The sequence below is a fragment of the Dipodomys merriami genome, unplaced genomic scaffold, assembly GCF_024711535.1.
Source record: "Dipodomys merriami isolate MVZ:Mamm:240054 unplaced genomic scaffold, mDipMer1.0.p SCAF_3, whole genome shotgun sequence".
Lineage (NCBI taxonomy): Eukaryota > Metazoa > Chordata > Mammalia > Rodentia > Heteromyidae > Dipodomys > Dipodomys merriami.
The window spans coordinates 25,022,284-25,046,087 of record NW_027204492.1 but is presented as its reverse complement, the minus strand read 5'-3'; the positions used below and the strand labels follow the sequence as shown (position 1 = coordinate 25,046,087).

Below are 23,804 nucleotides of genomic sequence, written 5' to 3'. Positions count from 1 at the left end.
GACAATGGATATCAAATGCATTATTCCTAAGGTAATACCTCCTTTCAGTTTTATATCATTAAATACTTATTTAATCAAACGATGTTATACAATTTTGACTTAGCTTCCTACAACTATATACATAGAATATGAACATATGCTAGTTATGCATTCTAGTTGCAGTAAATTTTATCATTATGATTAATACACTAATACCTTGATTATGATTTGGCTTGACACATAACTTATCCTGAAAAGAGAGAATTTATGTCCACACTAAATAAAGTGTTTTAGTCTGTGTAATGATTATGTTGTTCAATATTCATTAATACTGACATTCTAGTTTTGTACATTAAGTAAAATGATCCCCACACAAATTCCTGAGCCATAAACTTTGCAATTAGTAGAATACTCAAAATTACTCAATTAATACATATGTACTTCTTACTAAAGTATGCACTCTTAAGTGTGAAGATGATATCAAATGTTTAAGGAAGCAGATTGAAATCTTGTGTGAATAAACAAAGTATAAAACTTAATGTACTAAATGTTGCCCCATGAAATCTTTGGGAGACAGTCAAATGACCATTATGTGGGCAAGTTACTGGCCATTTCTCATGTCATTTGTGATTACTAGTAAACAAGGGTTGAATCTGTATATGACTGTTTATAATACTTTCTGCTGTCTTTTTAGTACATATATTTAGTGTCATGTTAAAAGTATTCTATGTTATTTATAATATTTAAGTAACTCACTATATGTTATTACAATTCTCTCAGTTTACCAATGAGGAAACTGAGGCCCACAGAAGTTAAGTACTTTTTCTGGCATTCTATAGAAGGTAAATAGAACCAGAATTATTTTTATTGTGAAAATATCGTACAGAGAGGTTACAATTACATGAGCAAAGTGATAACTACATTTCTTATCAAACGCTGTTGCCTCCTCCTTTGTTTCCCCTTCCCATCCCTTCCCATCTCCCTACCCACCCGTCCCGTCCCCCTCTCCTCCTGCGCCAAATTTGTAAAGTTCATTTTTTGACATAACTTCTTGTATATCTCATTGTTGCAATGGGTCCACCTGCATCCCTATTTAAACAATTTGTTTTTTCCCTTCCCCTCCACAAATTATACCAACATCAAATACAGTGAAAACAGGGGTTATACCATGGGGGAGGGACATGCAAAGCAACAAAGAAATCATCTTGTAAATATGTTAGAAACAATAGAAAGAATGAGTCCTTATCTTGGGTTCATTTTGCCTAACATCAACTTATGTGACCGTTTGTGCTTGTCTCAGACATACTAGTTATTGCAAATAAGGGAAACCATGGAACCTATGTTTCTTTGGGCCAGAACTAGGATTTCACCCTTGTTCTCTAATTCTATAATCCATACTTTCTAAAAATAATACAACTTGTTTATGTCACCAATATTTCTTTAGATTTACTCACAAACATGTTCACTTGTTTACATAAAATTCAGCTTTGCTTCTCATTGGTTCTTTCTCAGTTATATTTCCTTCTTCTTGAATCATTCTTCAGTAGTTCTTTAGGCAAGATTATTATAGAGTTAAACTCTAAGTCACTATCTGAAAATTATTTCTTTTATTCACACTATTTGTATTATTTAGTGTTAGGATCATCTGCAAGCAACTAGAGTAGTATTAAAAAGTAGAAATATATTGTTCTCATACTGCAGTATAGGTAATCAAGGTCAGTATGGTGGCTCCTGGCCCATCAAAAACTCAGATTCTAGCTCTAGCTTGTCACTATATAATTGATTTCAGGCTTGAAAATGGCTCTGCAGCTCAAGCTATCAAATGGTTTGATAACCTTCTCCCCCTGTACTTATTGCTACTAATTGTGATTTTTGATGTAACAAAAGTTCTCACATGGAACACATGAAAACAAATGCAAGCACGATCATCTAAAATGATACCTACCAAAATGAACTCCAAGAAATGGAAACAAGAGGATTTTTTCTTGTACTGTTTGCAGGGGTTTTTTTCCCAGTTTTGTTCCCTTTTGTCACTGTTTTTGAATTCTGAACCCTTTGTCTTATATTTAAGTTTATGTGATTTGGAGAGGGTAAGGAGAGTACAGAAATGGTAGATGAAAGGTGAAGTAGTTTAGCAGTGATACTAGAAACTATGTTGGAAATGAACTATACACTTTTGTGGGGAGGGGAATTACAAGGGAAAACTAGAAGAAATTAAGGGGAGGGGGTGAATCTACTCAAAAGAAATGTACTCAAGGGCTGGAAAAGTGACTTAGTGGTAGAGTGCTTGCCTTCATTCCTCAGTACCACATAAACAGCAAAAGTCAGAAATGGTGCTGTGACTCAAGTGGTAGACTGCTAGCCTTGAGCAAAAGAAGCTCAGGGACAATGCCCAGGCCCTGAGTTCAAGCCCCAAGACTGGCAAAAAAAAAGGAAACCCTCTCAATACCTGAGTAATGTAACTTTATATCACCTTTACAATATTTTTTAAAAGAAAGAATACAAATGGAAGAACTTTCATGGTACAGGTTTTATTTTTACTTGTGCATTTCTACACTATGACAGAGTTTACATTCAAATCCCAAAGCTATATGAAGCTAGGGCTGTGATTACAAATTCACAAGAGAGTTTTCATGGCCAAGAACACAGACTGAGACAAACTCCTTTGTCATCTTCCTATATAAAAGAGAAGAGTTTTCTTATTACATCCTTTCATTACATTTAAAATACATTGGAAGTCCTAGTTTTACATAGAGGGCTTGGTATCAGCTCATATGCCATGTACAAATGTTAAGCCCCAAATCTTGGTTAAAAATCCAAAGCTTTAGCCAACCAGAGAAACCAATGTTAGCTCAGATGTACCATTGTGCATTGTACATTTTTAAAATTTTAGTCCCGGGGAATACCATTTCTATATTAAAAATAAAAATACTATGTGTTCTGCTAAAAGTGGACTCCATGAGTCATACATTCATGTCTGCTTGGTTCATTTCTGCAGTACCTAAAATGTTGTCTGACATGTAGCAAGCATGTTTAAAAATAGTATTTGCTCTGCAAATGTATTAATTTAATCATAATTGGTGGAGGTATTAGCTGAGAGTAGGTTGAGAGTTTTCAGATTATCTAATCTACAATGGAAATGCAAGTTATATCTGACATAGATCAGAGGGACCTAGCCTGTCTTAAGGGTATTTGTCTAGGGGTTGAGCACTATTTTGTAATGTTTAGAATGATGATGCTAATGATATGACTTTATTGTAATCAACTAATATTTTCATTCAAATAAACTAAGCAATTGGGTATCATACTGCTTTGAAACTTTGATGGACAGCTGTCATACATTTCCCTTATACCCAGCTGCCTCGAACAGGAAATTGTCAACTAAGTGGTTCCTCATTGACATCCAGACATGCATTGTATCCCCCCTTCTTTGAACATTTCGGGGCCATGATGAAGATTCCACACTGTAATGGCAAAGAATATTTTACATTTCAGGTCCATGATGAAGATCCCACATTCTAACTGGAAAGAATACTCTAAATATGGTTCTGCTGAAGGCACAAACTTCTGCTTCAGGATGCCTTGCTGCAGTCACAGTCATTCCAAGCAACTTGCACAAGATGTACAAGACTCCATTACAGAAAAAAATCAAAACTTGGTGAACTCTAGATGATTCTTCCCAAACTTAAGCATTCCATCTAAGATAGGAGGGGAACGACCTTCTCAGCAACTCAGCAAAAATCCTATGCTTGGTGCAGTTTGAGGCTTGTTGCAATTAGTTTTTATGTGATGCTTGTGATTAATCATTACATAAGGCTTGTGACTGGTGAAACTAGAAACTGTGCTGTGATTAGCAAAATTACAATCCATGCACAAGCTTGCTATGCTGTTCTTCTGCTATATAATCAGACTGTCATTCTTTTGAAGTTAGTCTGGGAGCCCTCTCCCTCATGCACTACCTCTTCAGTGTAGCAATATTTGGCTCTAATAAAAGATTTCCCTATATTTTCTTTTTGTCTAGTTGTGATCTATATGGGAAGGATGGGCTGAATGGGTTCCATGAAGAGTAGGCAAGACTGAGGCTTTGAACATTGGCAACTGTAGTGGCAATAAGGCAATAGCTGAATAGTCCCAAAGTGACCAGGAACTGAGGGCCCCAATGGCCAAAGATTGGAATGATAACATTAAGAAGTCTCTGACAGTTCTAGAAAGCCACTAAAAACTAAGGGTCCTGAGTGGCTGAAGACTTCAGAGAAAGTGCAAACTATGAAAGACAGTGAAAGTTTTGGGAAAGTGTGAGACCGAAATACGAAGCTCCAGCAAATAACAGGCTTTGCAAAGCTGAAGGTGGAAGTTGAGTCTGTGAAGATTATAAACTTCAGTTCCTAGAACAGTTCAAGATAGACACTAAGGGTTAAAGAGTTGAAGGTCCTGAATCCTAGAGTTCAAGAACTTGAACACTAGCTACTGGGTATTAGTTTTTTGAGCCTAGAGCAATAAGGCAGAAATCTTGAGCATCTAGATGAATAATCCAGAAAGCCTTGAGCCATAAACCTCTAGGTCTCAAGGATTATAGCTATAATCCTCTGGGATTGGAAATTCAGCTTTGAGTCTCTGGAACTCAGAGTTACTAACATTAATATTGCACCTGCTGATCTATGGTTTCTTTTTGACCAGAGCAAAAGAAGCCCGTGACAGCCATCCACAAAAAATTCATCTCCTTTTTAATGTTATATTGTCATTAATATTTACTGTTGCAGTGAGATTTCAGAGTATCTTTTCCTAAAGTCAATCTGTGGCAACTCTCCCCTGGTGGGATAAGCAGAAAAAAATTCTACAGTGCAAAATCTTCTTCAGTTTCATTTTAATCACCACATACTGGGAAATTTTGACTATCCACTTGGGTAGGTGCAAGACCAATACACCAGATTATGCCTACACATAAATCCTAATAACTAAGTGACAGCTAAGAACTAAGAAATTATCAGAAACTTGCTTAGCACTTTATATTCATGCATGAAGATGTAGTAATAAAGCCTATTAAAAGAACTAAAAGTAGAAAACCAAATAACTATACAGTGGGTGAAGTCAATCCAACTATATGATAAGCACATATAGGAATATCACCATGAAACACTTTTGTATAATAAATATATGCTAATTAAAGAGAAAGTTCTCTAGATATAGTTCTGTCTGATGAACACATCTTCTATCACTCATGAGCAATACGTGTTCCATTTACTGCATAGTTTTTCTATATCAAGTACTCTTGGGAATTCTTTATAATTTATTTATTTATATATATAGAAACTGAATAGTTAAATAGTTTTCCAAAGGCTATATAGATGATGACAGAGTTTGGTTTTCTATAGGTAAATTGACTCCATAGTACATAGTCTTAATTATTCTACTTTCCTGATCTTTTCTTATCCACCATTCTATTCTAACAAGAATTGCATTGTTCATGGAGGAAAACATAGCTATAGAGTTAGATTTAGTCTTTCTTCAGGATCCAGAAGTGCGTCTCCAATATCATCTGTCCTTGAAATTGTCACTAGACTGTGTCAAAGCAACTGAAGATACATGAATAGTGGATAAGAAACATGTTTTGCCTTTTCTAACTTTCTAGACCACTCATATTTCTTTTTTTTAATTTAATTTTATTTTATTTGTGAACATACTGTACAGAGGAGTTACAATTACATGGGCAGGATAATGCTTACATTTCTTACCAAGCATTGCAGCCTCCTCCTTTGTTTACACTTCACATCCCTTCCCAGCATCCCCCCTTCCCCCCAATCCCAATCCTTCTCCTTCCCCCCCCCCCCCCCGCACAGATGTTGTAAAGCTCGTTTTGGACATAACAACTTGTACTTCTCATTGTTGCAACAGGTCCACCTGTATCCTTAAACAACTGGTTTTTCCCCATCTCCTCCACAAGTTATACTGATATCAAATATAGTGAAAGCAGAGGTTATAGTGTGGGGGAGGGACATACAAAGCAACAAAGAGATAATCTTATAAATGCGTTAGAAACACATGCATGAAAGAAAAAAACATTAAAATACATATCTAAGGGTTCATTTTCCTGACATCACATTATCTGACCTTTTCCGCTTGACTCATACATCTACTAGATATTACAAATAAGGGAAACCATGGGACCTATGTTTCTTTGGGCCTGGCTTACTTCACTTAATATAATTTTTTCCAAGTTTTTCCATTTCCTAACAAATGGGGCAATGTCATTCTTTCTGATGGAGGCATAGAATTCCATTGTGTATATATTCCACATTTTCTTGATCCATTCATCTACTGAGGGGCATCTGGGTTGGTTCCATATCTTCACAAAGAGAAGTAAAGGGGAAAGTATCTCGTTAATTTTTCAAAATTGGGAGGATATAGTGAGCAAATATGCAGTATTGTCACTCAAATGCTTCATCCAAAAAAAAGAAAAATCTGCTTTTAATACAAACTTCTTTGGGGGGGTCTTCAGTTAGGAAAATGATTTAGTCTTATATCCACCAATGAAAGCATTAGGATGGCTTCATCTGGCAGCACAAAGATAGATTTAGAAATTTTAAGATTCACAAAATCACTAAGATACCAAGGCAACATAACAACCTTGCTCTGCGTTTACTAAGCCAAATAAATGGAGCTGTTTAAAGACTTTAAGGATGATGCATGGATAATGCAAACAGATCCAATTTCAGTATTTTTCTGTACTGTTTCCTAATGACTCAAATTTCATCTGCATAGCCACATTCTGTATGAGGGTGCACTTCAGCAAGTGATTCTATAGTAATTACAGATATTAAGGACTCAGCACACTTAGTAACTATCTCAAAGACAGGCTACATAGATGCAATTTAAATATACTATATATAAATCTGGTCACATTTTAATAAAATATATGCAGTATGCAAAAACTGACAGTAATAAAAGTCAAAGAGAAAAAGAAAAGCTAATAACAGACAACAATTGTTATGTTCTAGGCACTATATTTATTACAGTAATATATAATGTTGAATTATTGTAGCTAATACATACAAAATCCCAAGATGTATTTCCTGTTATTATCTCCATTGTAGAAGTGAGGAAATTGAGATGCACAACTGTAAATTGACTTTCCAAAGGTCATTAACTATGGCTGGTATTTGAGCTCAGGCAGTTGGGGCTTTATAGTAAGTGTTCAGTCAGACTCCTATATTGTCTCTTAGAGTGAAAAGTAACTATTCAAAGACTATTAAAAATTTTTTATTGCATTTCTCCTGTCTATATTGTGTATATAAGTGGTTGCAGAGAATTTAAGAGAATGGGTGGCAATGGTTTCCACATATCTTGGAAATTACATGAGCTCCAAAAATATCTCCATCCAAGTGTGTAAGAAGAACATGAGAAAATTGGAAAACAACATCTATGGTACTTAAAATTAGCCCGTCTAGGGCTCTACTTAATCTGTAAGAATTCATCTTGCTATTTGTAAAGATGGCACTCAGAGAATATAGCCAACAATATCCATGTGTTGTTCTAAAATACCTAACATTCTGGAAGTTCTGATGTTTTAGAAGAACTTCAAATAATTGAATTCAAGCAGTAGTTATTTAAAAATTTTAATATATTTTTGTAAAGATACTGTACAGAGGGGTTAGTTGCAAGAGTGAGGCAATGAGTATATTTCCTATCAAGCATTATTACCCCCCATTTGTTTTTTCCCTACCATCCATTCCCTCCCCACTCCCCAATTCCTCCCACCCATGCCAAAGTTGTAAATTTCATTTTCAACATAGTGTCTTGTATATCTCAATGTTACAATCGGTTGACCTATATCCTTATTTCAGAATTTTGCTATTTCCCTCCTCTCTCCAAGTTAGAACAATGTATATACAAGATGCAGGGCACCAGAATCAAATACAGTGAAAACAGGGGTTATGTCATGAGGCAAAAACATACAAAAGAAACAAAAATATCACATAGTACATTATAAGTACATTAAAAACAACAACAAAGATAAAACGTATTGGGGCCCGATCTTGGGGTTCATTTAGCTTAGCATCATCATATATGGCCATATGTACATAGCTTTTGAGATTTTCTGCTTGTATTAGACATATACTAGTTATTGCAAATAAAGAAAACCATGGAACCTATGTTTCTTTGGGTCTGCCTTACTTAGTATGATTTTTTTCCAAGTCTTTCCAATCCTAACAAATGTGGCAGTGCCATTCTTTCTGATGGAGGCATGGAATTGCATTATCTATCTATCTATCTATCTATCTATCTATCTATCTATCTATCTATCTATCTATCTATCTATCTATCTCACATTTTCTTGATCCATTCATCTACTGAGGGGCATTTGAGTTGGTTCCATATCTTAACTATGGTGAATAATGTTGCAATAAAAATAGTTGTGCTGATAGCTTTAGTATGGTCTTGTTTGTGATCATTTCGGTAAATGCCCAACACTGGGATTGCTGGGTCATAGGAGAGCTCTATGTGGAATCTTTTGAGGAACCTCCATACTGCTTTGAAAAGTGGTTGAACAAGTTTACACTCCCACCAATAATGAAGTAGGGTTCCCTTCTGTCCACATCCCCTCCAGATCGGTTGTTATTAGATTTCTTGAATATAGCCATTCTAACTGGGGTGAAGTAGTATCCCATTGTTGTTTGGATTTGCATTTCTTTTATGGCTAGAGAAGTTAAGCATTTCTTTATGTGACTATTGGTCATTCTTATTTCCTGTTCAGAAAAGTCTCTCTTTAAAGTCTTTAGCTCACTTGTTTATGGGGCAGTTGTTTCTTTGAGGATTTGTTGTTGGGGGATTTCATGTTTGAGTCCAAAGTATATTTTAGGTATGAGACCATTATCCTTTGTATGGCTAGTGAAGATCTTCTCCCAATCTGTGGGCTTTATATATTGATCTTGCAAGCTATGTCCTTAGCCATACCAAAGCTCTGCAGTTTCATTCAATCCCATTTGTCCAAACTTTCTTCGATTTTTTGGGTTTCTGGGTCTCTATTAAGAAAATTTTTACCTGTGCAAAGGAGCCCTAGAGTTTCTCCTATTCTTTCCTGTAATGTTTTCAGGGCGCCTGCTTTGTCTTCAAGGTCTTTGATCTATTTGGAGTTGATTCTGATACAGGGTGACATATAAGGATCTAACTTTAGTTTTCTACAGGTGTTTAACCAATTTTGCCAGCACCATTTACTGAAGAGACTGTCTTTCTTCAATTCTAATTTCTTACAGCCCTTATCAAAGATTATGTGGCTATATGTCTGTGGGCTCATTTCTGGGTCTTCAGTTCTATTCCATTATTCCTCGGGTCTGTTCTAGTGTCAGTACCAAGCTGTTTTGATTACTATGGCTTTGTAGTAGACTGAAATTTGGTATTGATATTCCTCCAACACAGGTTTTTCTGCTAAGGATTGTTCCTGCTATTCAGGTTTATATTTTGTTTCTTATGCATTTTTGGACTGCTCATTGTATTTCATTGAAGAATGGGGTTAAGATATTGATAGGTATCACACTGAATTTGTAGATAGTCTTTGGCAATATTGCCATTTTCACGATGTTACTCCTCACAATCCAAGAGCATGAAAGGTATTTCCTCTTCCTAAGCTCTGCTTTAATTTCCTTTTCAGGTTTTTAAATTTTTCATCATAGATGTCCTTAACTTCTTTAGTTAAATTTACTCCTAGGTACTTTACTTTTTGTGGGGCAATTACAAAACTAATTGCTTTCCTGATTTCAGCCACGCTCTACTCATTATTGGCATACAGAAAAACCATTTTTTTGTTTTAACATTTTTTATTGTGAAAATACCATACAGAGGGGTTACAATTACATGGTGTATGACTTTTTTTGATGAGTTGTTGAAGACGATTGGACAGAATTTTGTTGAGAAGTTGTGCATTGATGTTCATCAAAGAAATGGGTCTTTAGTTCTCTTTCTTTGATGAGTCCCTGCCTAGTTTTGGGATGAGGGTTATGATCACTTCATAGAGCTCGGTAGTGAACTTTAGCGTTCAATTTCATTGAAGAGTTGAAGGGGTATTGGTGAGCTCTGCTATGAAGGCCTTGTAGAATTCTGCTGTAAATCCATCCGGTCCTGGGCTTTTCTTGGGTGGGAAGTCTCTTATTGCTTTTTCTATTTCTAAACTTGATATAGGTCTGTTAAGTTGGTTTAAATCGTCTTGATTTACTTTGGGCATGTAGATATTTGTTAGAAGTCTGTCCATTTCTTCCAAATTCTCAAACTTATTAGCATAAAGTTTTGAGAAGTATTCCCTTATACTGTTCTGAATCTTGGTTGTTTCTGTGGTGATGTTTCCATTCTTATCTCTGATTTGTTAATTTGGTTGTGTTCTCTTCTTTTTCTGATAAGATTTGCTAAGGGTCTGTCAATTTTGTTAATTTTTCCAAAGAACCAACTCTCTGTTTTCTGGATACTTTTCTATGTTTTTTTTACACTAATTCATTTAATCCTGATTTAATTTTAATTACTTTTTTCTGTCTTTTGGAATGGGATTTAGCTTGTTTCTCTTTTTCAAGGAGCTTCAGATGCCTCATTAAGTTGTTGGTTTCAGATCTCTCCAATTTGTTGATGTAGAAACTCAGAGCTATAACTTTCCTCTGAGTACTGCCTTTGCTGTGTCTCAGAGGAACTGGTAATTTGTGTGTTCATTTTTGTTATATATCATGAACACTTGAATTTCCTATCTAAGCTCTTCCATGGCCCATGGGTGACTCAACAGTGTGTTCAGCCTCCATGTGTTACAGGAATTTCCCTGGTGGCTTTTGATTAATTCTAATGTTATTCACTTGTGGTCTGAAAGAATGCAGGGCATAATTTCAATGTTTCTGAATTTGGACAAGTGTGCTTTGTGACCTAAAATGTGGTTTATTTTGGAGAGTGTTCCGTGTGCTGCTGAGAAGAATGTGAATTCTGATGCTGCTGGGTAAAATATTCAGTAAATGTCTGGTAAGTCTAGTTGATCTCTGCACATATTAAGATCCGAAGTTTCTCTGTTGAGTTTTTGCCAGGATAATCTATCCAGCGGGGATAGTGGTGTGTAAAAGTCCCCAACATATAATGTCTTTGTATCTCTGTGAGATTTTAGGGAAAGTAGTGTTTCTTGCATAAACTCGAGTGCCCCATTATTTGGTGAATAGATATTTAGAATTGTAATATCCTCCTGAAGGAGAGATCCCCTAATTATTATGTAATGACCTTCTTTATCTCATCTCACTATTTTTAATTTGAAGTCTTCTCTGATATTAGGATGGCAACTCCTGCCTGTTTATGGGGGTCATTTGCTTGGTAGATTTTGTTCCAGCCTTTCACTTTCAGAATATGTTTCTTTTTGTGGGTGAGCTGTGTCTCTTGAAGGCCACAGTTAGAAGCATCTTGCTTTTTTATCCAACTAGACAAATCTCTGTCATTTAATAGGAGTGTTAAGTGCATTAATATTGAGTTAGGACTGAAAGGTGTTTGGTCATTCCTGGCATGTTAGATACCTTCTTGGGGGTTGTGCCAACTGGGTTCTTCCTATGATTCTTGGATTTTCTGTTTGGGGGCTCTTTCTTAGGCTTTATTGTACTCTTGTTGGTTTTCTATGTGTATGAGGTCTTTAAGTATCTTCTGTAGGGCTGGTTTTTTGGAGATAAATTGTTTCAATTTTTCGTTGCTTTGGAAGGTTTTTATTTGACCTTCCGTTATGAAGAAGAGTTTACTGAGCATGGTATTATTGGTTGCTAGTTGTTTGTCTTTAGGGCGTGACATACATCATCCAGGCTCTTCTTTTAATTGTCTCTGCTGAGAAATCTGAAGTTATTCTGATTGGTTTCCCTTAATAGGTGATGAATCTTTTTCCCCACACAGATTTAATGATCCTTTTCTTGGTCTAAATTGATTCTGTGTGGACTACAATGTGAAAGTGAGATGTCCTGTTCTGGTATGGTCTATTTGTGGTTCTAAAGGCTTCTTGTATCTGAATGGGCCTATCTTTTGCATGTTTGGGAAGTTCTCTGTTATGATTCTATTAAATTTCATAGACTTTTAACTTCTGTCTCTAGGCTCTCTTCTATACCCATTAGCCTTAAATTAGGCATTCTGATGGTGTCTTCTAAATGTTGAAAAGATCTATTATATTTCTTGGATTTGTCTTGAATACTTGTTTCTTCTTTATCTATATGTATAGGCTGTTTTCAGTCACAGAGATTTGATCTTCTGAATGGTCTAACCTACTGTCAAAACTTTCTACTTTGTTTTTTATTTCCTTTCTTTCTAATTGGTCATATTTGATGGCTTCAAATTCTTTTTTGGAGCTTTGTTTTAGATTTTGTATGGACTTATTTACCTCCTTAATTTGGTTTTCAGTGTTCATTCTCAAATCCTTTAGTTGATTGGTTATAGTTTCATTGAACTCTCTTTCCTTCTGTTAGGCTTCATTCAGCATCCCCTTTGTGGGTTCCATGGATTCCTCCAGTTTTCTGTTTGTAGATTCCATGAATGCCTCCATTAATCTTTGATCATCCTTCTCATGAAATTCCTCTATTAATCTTTGGTTAGCTTCCTCATGCTCGTGAAATTCCTGTATTGATCTTTGGTTAACTTCCTCACACTCATGGATTTCCCTATCATACTCACACAGAGTCCTTTGCAGACTTTCAATCTTTTCATTCAACATGGTTACAAGTAGTGGTTGTAGAGCATTTTGAGAACTCTTTTCTGATTTATTCATTAAATGCTTTGTTGCCTGATTATCATGAGTGGGAGCTAAGATACCTGGATTTGCCATTTTCCCTGGGTTTCTCTGGCTTGTTTGGCCCATTTGGGTATGAAAGCAAAACCAGTTCTGTGTTAGAACACTATTTTAAGGCAAGGATCAGCTAGAGCCCTGTAGTTGCACAGATTCTTTGAAGCAGTCTAAATGAGTACAAATACAATCTAGTTCAGTAGATATAATCTAGTTCAACGACAAACAACTAGGAATCAATGGAATAAGAAAATCAAAGAAGAAGCCAGCAGATCAGAAATTAATAGGTTTAGGGAGAGTTGTTAGGTGAAAATATGATTAAAGGAATGTGAGGAGGGAAAGGGCGAGCAGAATATAACTAAGACCTAAATTCAGAGAGAAGAAAAGGAGAGAAGGAAAGGAGAAGAGTGGTACAGAAAAAGGAAAATTTTAACAATTAAACACTTAAAAAGTTATATAAGTATAAAGAAATAATACTACAATTAAAAGAGTTAGGGCTGAGAGTTTGTGATTTAAGTAATTGATATCTGAATTAAGAATGTACACAATAAAGTACAAGGTCTAATAATCAAAGATGGGTATATATCTGGGATTAACAGAACAGCAATTAAGTAAAACAAACAAAAAAGACCAAAAGAGAAAAGAGTAAACAGAGAATTAAAAAATAAACCTAAAGTTAAAATGATGTAAAAATTAGAAAACAAAATTTTTTAAATAATTTCAAAAAATTAGGTAGAAAAAATTGTGCTTCGATATTTTTGCAAGTAGGGGAATCTTGTGTCTCCTCTGTGTCCATAACCAGTCTCTTGGTGGAGTCTCTGGTTTGCTTGTAGTGTTTAGTTTGCCTGTGGCTTGACTGGTTTCTTAAATAAGTTTGTTTGAGCAGGCAGAATGAAGCTCTGACTTACAAGGGACTTTATGATCCTCCTCCCAGGCTAGTTCAGTGGGAGGGTGATCTGCTTTGAGTTTCAAAAAAGAGGGAGATAGCTGTTACCTTTAGCCTGGAGTTGCTATGATGGGGCTAGATTGGGGTAGGGTTGAGGCCTGTCAGCAATTAGTAACTTTTCCCTGAGGGGCTAGCTCCTGAGACACTCATAAAGCCCAGCCAGGAGCCATTCTCAGAATTTATGTCTACTGAGTTTCCAATTGTTTTTCTTTTACCCTCCTGCAGCTGGGTCTGCTGCCTGTGCTGCAGTGGGGTGGGGCAGCCTCTGGCTCTGTTTACCCAGTGAAGAAAGTCACTCTTCCATGGGAAGAGCTCCCTTTGCCTGGTAAGGGAAACTTTCTCTGGGGGTGGAGCTGAGCCCTGCAAGTCAGGTTCCTTTGACCTGTTGAGTGTGTCCTATTGTCTTCTTCCAAGTCCTGAGTTATGAGATAGCTGCACTGTCCTGGTTTTTGTCAGTATCCAAGATGGTGTTCTTATTCAGTGGTGGGGGAGGGGCTACCTTCCCACTGCTAGTCCATGAGAAGGAGTGAGGAGTTCTGGTGGGGTACTCCCAACTTTCCCTTGGTTTCCGGCCCATCCAAGGTCCGTGACTCTGTGGTAAGCATGATGAATATTTCTGCTCCTTGTTAGTTCTTGCTGTAGAGTAGAATCCGCTTATACACTGCCTCTGTTGCCTTTGTTCTGGGTTCTCTCTGTTGATATTGCAGCCATGGCAGCAGCTACCACCGCTGCCACCGACACTGTTGAGTGCTCTAATCTGTCTATTTAACCAACTGTCTGAATTTTTCCTCTGGGCAAACTGTCTATACTATGATGCCACACTTGGTGTGACTCTCTAGTCTTGGACTATTCACTGGAACACTAAAACTGGTTTCTTTTTTTTTATTGTGAAAATACCATACAGAGGGGTTACAATTACATGGGCAAGATAATGAGTACATTTCTTATCAAGCATTGTTGCCTTCTCCTTTCAGAGTCAAAGCAGACACACTAAAACTGGTTTCTATGCAAGAGCTTGTTTAGTCCCCAGCTTCTCTGCCACCTTCCTCTGGACTCCAGTTATTTAAATTTTATTGTCATCAACTTTTGTACCAGTCCAGGGGCTTGAACTCAGGACCTGTCTACTGTCCCTGAGCTTTTATTTTTCTAAAGGCTAGCACTTTCCCACTTGAGCCATAACTCCGCTTCTGGCTTTTTGGTGCTTAATTGGAATAAAAGTCACATGGACTTTCCTGTCCAGACTGGCTTTGAACCATAATCCTCAGATTAGGATTACAAGCATGAGACACTAACATCCAGCTATTTTAATAAACTTTGTCCCACTTGAATTCAATAGTACAATCATATATACAGCATACTACATGTCACCAAAGAATCTTCAATCTAGTAAGTAAATTTCTGTGAAACAATTACTATAAAGAACATTTTGTAATAAAACATTCATATATACAGTACAAACAATAAATGCTTAAGGAAGTCAACAAGAATGATAAACAGAACTAAATCCTTCATAGATTTCCCAGCTATTGAACCTGACTTAAGCCTTGAAGCATGGAGAACTTGAAGTTATGGGAGAAGAGAGAAATAAAGGCATCCCTATTGTGAAGGAACACTCTGACAGACTTTGTAGGTCAGTGATATTGTACAGACTGAACAGTCTTGGAGCCATTAGAGTTCAGTGCCTTTATTCAACCAATGTGTGTGACATGAGAAATACATGAAAGGTTAAGGGAGCCAAGAAGCCAAGACCACCCGTGAAGACAAGCATTTGAAATCCAAGAATAACTTATTTTGTGGCTAGAATTATCTGGGATTGAAATTTAACTCACCGTGTATTTATTATATGAGCTTTGTCAAATAATCTAAGTCTTCTGAGCTCATTTCCTTATCAGGGAAATGTGAATAACAACTTTTATCATATGCTATGTTATGGGGAACTAAATGATACTATATGTATGAAAGCATTCTGATATTATAAAGTTCTATACATGCATCAATCATTGTTAGCTGTTTTTACACAGAGAACAAAATGAAATTATGGAGTTTCCTGGAGTCAAGAAAAGCATACTGTGCTTATTTTTTCTTTGGAACAGGGCAGTCCTGGTGCTTGAACTCAGAGATTGGGTGCCATCCCTAAGCTTTGTTTACTCAAAACTAGGTCTCTTACCACTTGAGCCACACAGCTCCACTTCTGGTTTTGTGTATGTGGCGTGTGTGTGTGTGTGTGTGTGTGTGTGTGTGTGTGTGTGTGTGTGTGTGTGTGTGTGTGTGTGTGTGTGTGTGCTTAATTGGAGGTAAGAGTCTCACAGTAATTCCTGCCTGGGATGACTTCAAACCATGATCCTCAAGTAGCTAGGATTACAGGATTGAGCTGTCAGCACCAGTTTACTGTGATTCTCAATGTAAGATGTGGGCAGCATGTCTATAGTAGTGAAACATAATGTAAGGCTCTACCACTTTGAGCCACAGCACCACTCCTGTTTTTCTGATGGTTAATTGGAGATAAGAGTCTCATGGACTTTCCTGCCCAGGTTAGCTTTGAACTCTTCATCTCAGCCTCCAGAGTAGGGATTACAAGCTTGAACCACTGGTACCCACTGGCATCTATTTTTAAAGTAAATTATTTGTGTGCATAAAAGCATCATAATGAGATTCTTTTGTACATATAATATACACTGATGACAAAATACTTTTTTAGATTCTGACGAATGCTTTTTTAAAAACATGTCCAGGTTGTAATGCTTGCCATGAGGAATCACATGACTGATGAGTTGGTAAAAATGTACCATCATCATCAGTTATGCTGGAGTAAGAAAAAAGTTTAAAAATCACATTAACTTAGTATTCCAAGTATGAGGTGAATGGTAGTAGTAGCAGTGGAGAAAAAGGTACAAAATTAAAGACCTTAAGAGAGAAAATGAAAAATAAGATAGGAAAGATTTCTAAGTATTATTTATAAATATTTGACAAATATAATTATAGATGCTCAAAGTGTATAGTATGCTGATTTTTATACAAATACTTTGTAATTATTGTCACAAATTAACATATCCACCATCACCCATGGTATATGTGATTCACACACACACACACACACACACACAATGTATTTTACTCATCCATCAGGAAGAAGAATATTTTGTCATTTTCAATAAGGGAAATATATAGGTCTGGAAAAAATTATGTTAAGTGAAGTTTAAGCAAAGTAAGTCAGGCTCAGACAGAAAAAGGCACATATTTTCTTTCATATGTGGAAGTTAGTTCTAAATTATAAATATATATGAAAACAGATATGGTATCATATGCATATATACATAAACATATTGAATAAAATATGGTATAAATAATTACAATGCTAAAACTCCTTCAAACAACTAACATAGTTTAACGAGAAACTGAAATATGTTGTCAGGAGTAGGGGATGTCCACACAGGAAGAAGAAAGAATGGACAAATGGAGAGTTGAAAGGTAGATGAGTAAGGTTATACTATTCAATGTACAAATGGTTAAATGAATCCAGGTAACTTGACAGGATACAAAGGGTTGGGAGAGATGAGGGAGATTGATGAAAGTGTTCAAGATGCATTGTACTTATAAATTGACCTGCTGAATTACAATCCCTTTATAAGCTAAACAAAAATAATAAAATTGTTTTTGTACTTTCAGAGTTAAAATATATCCCATAATATTTTCATTTTATATGTGAAAGTGTCATTTGACTAACCTCTCTGCATACAAACTTCACAAGACTTTATGGTTAAGGCAAATGACCCAGTAACAACCAAAAGAAGAATTGGAGCCTAGTTCTATTTGACAGCAAGCTTAGATTTAATCCACTTATCAGACATGAAAGAAAATGGAGGGTGACATACAATAATTGTAAGAGATTTGTATGGCTGAAAGTTTGACAAAACAGAAGAAAATAAGTATAGTTGTTCACATCTGTAATCACAGCTGCTCTAGAGTGAGAGGAGGAGGACTGATATCTAAGGCCAGTCCAGGCAATAGTATGAGGCTTTATGTGAAAAATAAAATAAAAGTGAAAGGGCTTAGTGCATGGTTCAAATAATAGACCATCTACGTAGCAAATGTGAAACCTTGAGTTCAATCCCCATGCTATAAAAAAAATCAGCAAGTTGATCAAGTCAATAGATGAGAATAGAGAGAAGTTAGGAATTACATGCCATCATGATCTTAGTAGTTCAAATCAGTTGTTTTTTTAAATGCCTGGCAGTATTCTCAGCATTTTCCTCTCAATCACTTTCCGATTTCTTCTGTGATGCACGGAACACACCTGTACCCTTTTAATCCCCTTCAGTAGCACTTACCATTGATTTCTTAGTAAAAAGATTGACTCTGTAAATCAGTAACTAAGTTGTGCTAAACCTTTCTTAACTGAGGGGGTACATTGGGAGTAAAAGTTAGGGATTAAAATGTCATCTTGAAACCTTGAAAATCTACCTTATACACAGCAAATAAAACTATCCATTCAAAAATTAATGCATTAAATGCAAAATATCTGACCAATATGATCTGAATGAGTCTCTTATCTCAAAATCCATATGTAGAAATCCTAACCCCCAAAATAATAGAACTAGAAAGTGAAGGTCTTTGAGAGGTGATTAGGTTATGATTATGGGGCCATCACCAATGAGATCAGTGCCCTTATAAAAGAGAATCTAGACATCTCACTTACCTTTTCTGCCATATGAGATTATGGCAAAGATTGCAGCCTGGGATTCAAACCCTTACTAGTCATTAAATCTGTTGGCATATTAATTTTAAACTTCTTATACTCTAGAAAATACCAAGAAATGCATTGCTATTGTTTATAGGTTACTCCACTTATGGTATTTTCATTATAGAAGCCCAAATGGCCCAACACTGAATATTTTGTGCTCACTTCGGCAGCATGTATACTTAAAGGAACGATACAGAGAAGATTAGCATGGCACCTACATGACATGCAAATTTGTGAAGCATTCCATATTTTTCAACAAATCAAAGAAAGGTTGTACAAATGGGATTGCATGAAGCTGCAGAGCTTCTGCATGGCAAAGGACATAGCTAGCAAGATCAATAGAAAGCCCACAGATTGGGAGAAGAGCTTCACTAGCCATACAATGGACAAGGGTCTTATATGTAAAATATACTTGGAACTCAAAAAATTTAATCCCCCAACAACAAATCCTCAAAGAAACAACTACCCAATAAATAAGCGGGCTTAAAGACTTAAAGAGAAACTTCTCTGAAGAGGAAAGAAGGATGGCCAATACACACATGAAGAAATACTCAACCTTTCTAGCCATAAAAGAAATGCAAATCAAAACCACATTGAGATTCCACCTCACCCCAGTTAGAATCAAGAACTCTAATGCTGGAGGGGATGTGGCCAGAAGGGAACCCTATTGCATTGTTGGTGGGAGTGTAAACTTGTTCAACCACTTTGAAAAGCAATATGGAGGTTCCTCAAAAGACTCTACATAGAGCTCCCCTATGACCCAGCAATCCCACTTTGGGGCATTTACCCAAGCGATCACAAAAAAAGGCCATACTAAGGCTACCAGCACAACTATGTTTCTATGTTTATTGCAGCATTATTTGCCATAGCTAAGATATGGAAACAATTCTATGCCTCCATCAGAAAGAATGACACTGCCCCATTTGTTAGGAAATGGAAAGCCTTGGAAAAAAATATATTAAGTGAAGTAAGCCAGGCCCAAGGAAACATAGGTCCCATGGTTTTCCTTATTTGCAATAACTAGTACATGTGTAGGACAAGTAGAAAAGGTCAAAAGCTATTATTGGCCATAGAAGATGATGTTAAGCGAAATGAACCCCATGAGAGGGACACCTATTTTTTTGTTTCTTGCTGTTATTTCTAATGTATTTATAATGTACTATGTGATTTTTTTTTGTTTCTTTATATGAGCCTCCCCCATGGTATAACCTGTTTTCATATATATGATGTTGGTGCCCTGAATCTTGTATATATATATTTCTCTAATTTAGGGAGTGGAAGTGGGGGGAAAGGCTTAAATAGGGATACAGGTTGACCCATTGTAACAATGAGGTGTAAAGTCACTATGTTGAAAACGAACTTTACAACTTTGGAAGGGGAGAGGGGGTAGTTGTGGAGGTGGGAGGGAAGGATGGTAGGGGAAAAACAAAGGAGGAGGCAACAATGCTCAATAGGAAATATACTCATTACCTTGCTCATGTAACTGTAACCCCTCTGTACAGTATTTTCACAATAAAAATGTACAAAAAATGAACATCATTTTTAAGTACATTCCTCTTGATTTTCTTTGATTCTGGGTCAAGCAGAGAAAAAGGCATAGAAAACATTTTGTTTTATTGTCTGTGATTCTTTAAATTTTATTGTTGCTATTGTTTCATTTTTCACACTGGAATTTCTAAAGCCAGAAAAGAAAAGACCAAATTAAGATACAACTTATCCATTCAGACACAAGTAACCTGAATCACCAAAGCAAAATTAAAGAAAATGCTTAGGTGGATTTGCAAAGTAAGTGAACAAAAGCAAAAATAAGAGAAAACCTCCCTAAAATTCACATGCAAAGGATTGAAAGTCTTTGTTAATCACAATATTAATATAAGTCAAATTATGGTATTATTGGTAAAAAGCCTAAAGGAGTCTTAGATTTATTCACTTAAAAGTAATTGTTGCACGCCTACCATACATCAGGCACTAAGGAAGTTCATCATCAATAAATAATTTTAAAACAGAAATAACACTGACTTTAGTCATTCTTCTTTTGATTATTAACATGAATTGGCAATTCAAAAATGTCAGAGAAATAACTCCTCTTGCTGCCTGGGAAGATCACTCCATCAATCTCCCTCCCACCTTCAACCCTGAGTATACTTCCAGAATTTAAAGCTTTGTAACTGTAAAATAGATGCTTGAATAATTAGAGAAGTGTTTTTTAAACATTTTTTAACTGTGGCCATCAGTAAGAAATATAGTTAATTTCTTTTTTTATATTTTACAAAGATAAGCTGTTCTTTGGAGTATTAAGGAATTTAATGAAAAATCATCAGTACTGCCATAATTACAAATATCAGTCTACTTTTAATAAAAGGTCTCACTTTTTGTTGATATCAATCATTTAATTTTTTAATTTTTATTTATTTTTATTGTGAAAATACTGTACAGAGGGCTTACAATTAGATGGGCAAGAAGAAATATAGTTAATTTCTTGATCTAATGTAAACACACACATTACACAGGCCTTCTATTAAGATGCATACAGATAATATGTAGATACATAGAGACACATATATACACTATTATCATCCAACTAAAATAAGAGTTTCATAAAGTAACATTGCCATTATCATGGGTGATGCACTGTAATATTTTCCATTCTATTTTGCTAAAAATTACAAGAAGCAAAAGAAAAAGGAGAAGAAGATGGGATGTGTCTTTTCCTACTAAATTTATTTCAGGACTCATTAATGGGCTGTAGCCCACAGTGTGAAAAATACTGGGCTATAGTATAGTTACACCACTGGATGGAATGCAAGATGATAGAGTGATGTCAGCCTAGGCATTAGCCATGGGAATTTTCAAAGTAGAAAACTGCAGGACTGCATTTGTACAGTCTGCAACTGAATTGTTTTTCACCATATTATACATCCAATAGCTTTTTCACTGTACCCAAGACTCTTGGGGGAAAAGTTGGTATTTTTGTTTTGTTTTATTTTGCTTTGTTTTTCTTTTTGTAGTCTACCTACAGCATTCTAAAACCATTCTGGGCCAGAGTGACATGGCTAGCTTTTGAAGGAGAAGCAAAAATCTTAATTTGCTTGTCTTTGAGGGAAAATGTCTTTGAAATTTATTCAGTGCAGGAGCCAGGCAATGGGGAAACAATTTATACTCTAATCCTCAAAGGAGTAGAACATGAATTGAATTAATGTTTCTTCAGGATATGGGATCCTCTTCTTATGAATAAAATCTTTTGAGATCAGGTAAGAAGTTGTAACCATTTTTCTCTTTTATTACTTGTTCTTATATGTTGCTTTGTATATTTGGTTTTATACTGGCAGTGAGTGGTGACCAACCAAGCAACTTGATTATATACTATCTTCTTGGGTAGATTCTATTTAGCTGATACTTCCTCCAGTATAGACAGTAGTATTTATAATACTAGTTGTTTCAGTCATGTAATTATTTCCTTTGACCACCTTACAGGTTCAAAGACTCCCATATGTCTGTATCACCTCAGTCTATGGTTCTGTGTCAAATGGACACTGAAAAGTCCAGCCCATTCTAAGTGTGTATTTTTATGAAATTTTGAAAAGTTTTACTTAATTCTGACAAAATAAAAAGTCAAATAGTTTAAAATGAATCAAAGTGAGAGACAGATAAAACCTACCAAGGATTTGATGAAACATAGACACAGTTACATAATTTGATTTGCTTGGTTTGATTACTCATAAAAGTAAATGTTTCCATTTTATTTCCACTGGTGTAGTTTTCTTAAGTAACCTAACTTAGCTAGATTATAACTCCTTTCCACAACAGACAATTCAAAATACTTGTTTATGCTTGAGTGTCTTGTCCATCAGAGGAAAGTTTTTAGTGAATTAATAAGCATTGAGATTAACAGTGTTTTGATTTAAATAATTAGTTTAGTTGATCTTCCTGTTGTTATGCCATAATAAATCTGATATTTGACCAAAGCAATTAGAATTTAATTAAATTGGGCAGTTAATTCAATCAAAGTTGAAATAAATATGGCACAGAGGTTAAATATTTTGACTGAATTCCTTTTATGTCTTAAAATTTACTGAGAGGATTCTCTGCATTAGTCAAGGTGCTTCAAAGAAATAATACTTATAGGAAAAGGGACAAACAGTCACGGAGACAGAGACAAAGTAGCTGGAATTATAGCTGCAATCTGGGGACCCACAGAGCCAGTGTGTAGTTTCGATTAGAGACTGAAGCCTGAGAATCAAGAAAATAGTGTAACTTCTGGTCTAAAGAACTGGCAGGCTCAAGGCCCAAAAAGATCCCATGTTTCAGTCCAAATTCAAAGGCCAAAAACAATGTCTTATCTCATCATCAAGCAAAAGGTGTTCACTCTTACTGAACCTTTTTGTCTTATCCCAGTTTTTAATTGATAGATGAAACTGACTCACACTAGAGAGGGCAATTTGCTTCATGCAATCTACAAATTCAAATGCTTATTTCTTCCAAACACATCCTCACAGATATAACCAGAATCACACTTGACCAAATATCTGAGGACTCCATGGGCAAGCTAAGTTTACACATAGAAGGAATCATTACTCTGCCTGATCATTTTTCTGCTGACTTTTAAGGTAATCCAATGGTATTGGTTCTTGGAGGTCATAATATACATATGAAGTGGCTTACTTTTTTGGCTGTAGTCTGTAGAAGTCTAAGTGTTATATTATATTATATTAGGGTATCAGGAAGCCTCCTCAAATGAAAGGTATTTCTTATGTCAAATTTACCAAAGTTCTTGAATTCCACCATCAGCATTATTCTTTTGGGATAAAACAATGTGAGTGACGTACACTAAAAGGCAGTATCTACAAATGGCAAACACACATTTCCTTATTAGCATTGAAATAAATTAATTTTTAATTAGTTGTCAGGGAATTTTGAAAAGATCCATTTATAAATGAGAAAGAAACCTTGAACTGATCCAGATTTCAAGCATAGACACAGAGGGTGTGTTTATGTGCATGTGTATGCATTGCACTTGTGTGTGATACTTTTAAGGGCAAGTGAAGGCATTCAGGAACGGGGATGAGATCTATGGAATACAAAGATGGCATTCAAAGGACAAGTGAAAAGGAATAATACATACTATTTTTATGATTTTTCCTGAATCTGTTTGGGACCAGTCCCAAGGCTTGAACTCAGAACCTGAGTACTGTCCCTGAGCTTTATTCCTCTCAAAGTTAGCACTATAGTACTAGAGACATACTTTCAGTGTTTTCAGTGCCTAATTGGAGATAAGAGACTCACAGAATTTCCTTCCCAACCTAGTTTTGAAATATGATCCTGGGATCTCAGTCTCCGGAGTAGCAAGGATTTTACAAGGATGAACCGCTGGTGTC

At 35.8% G+C, this 23,804-nt stretch overlaps 1 pseudogene; it reads left to right on the top strand.

Annotated features, from left to right (window-relative positions):
- Positions 1-18,583: 18,583 nt before the first annotated feature.
- On the top strand, positions 18,584-18,682 carry LOC138840526 (U6 spliceosomal RNA; annotated as a pseudogene).
- Positions 18,683-23,804: the final 5,122 nt, after the last annotated feature.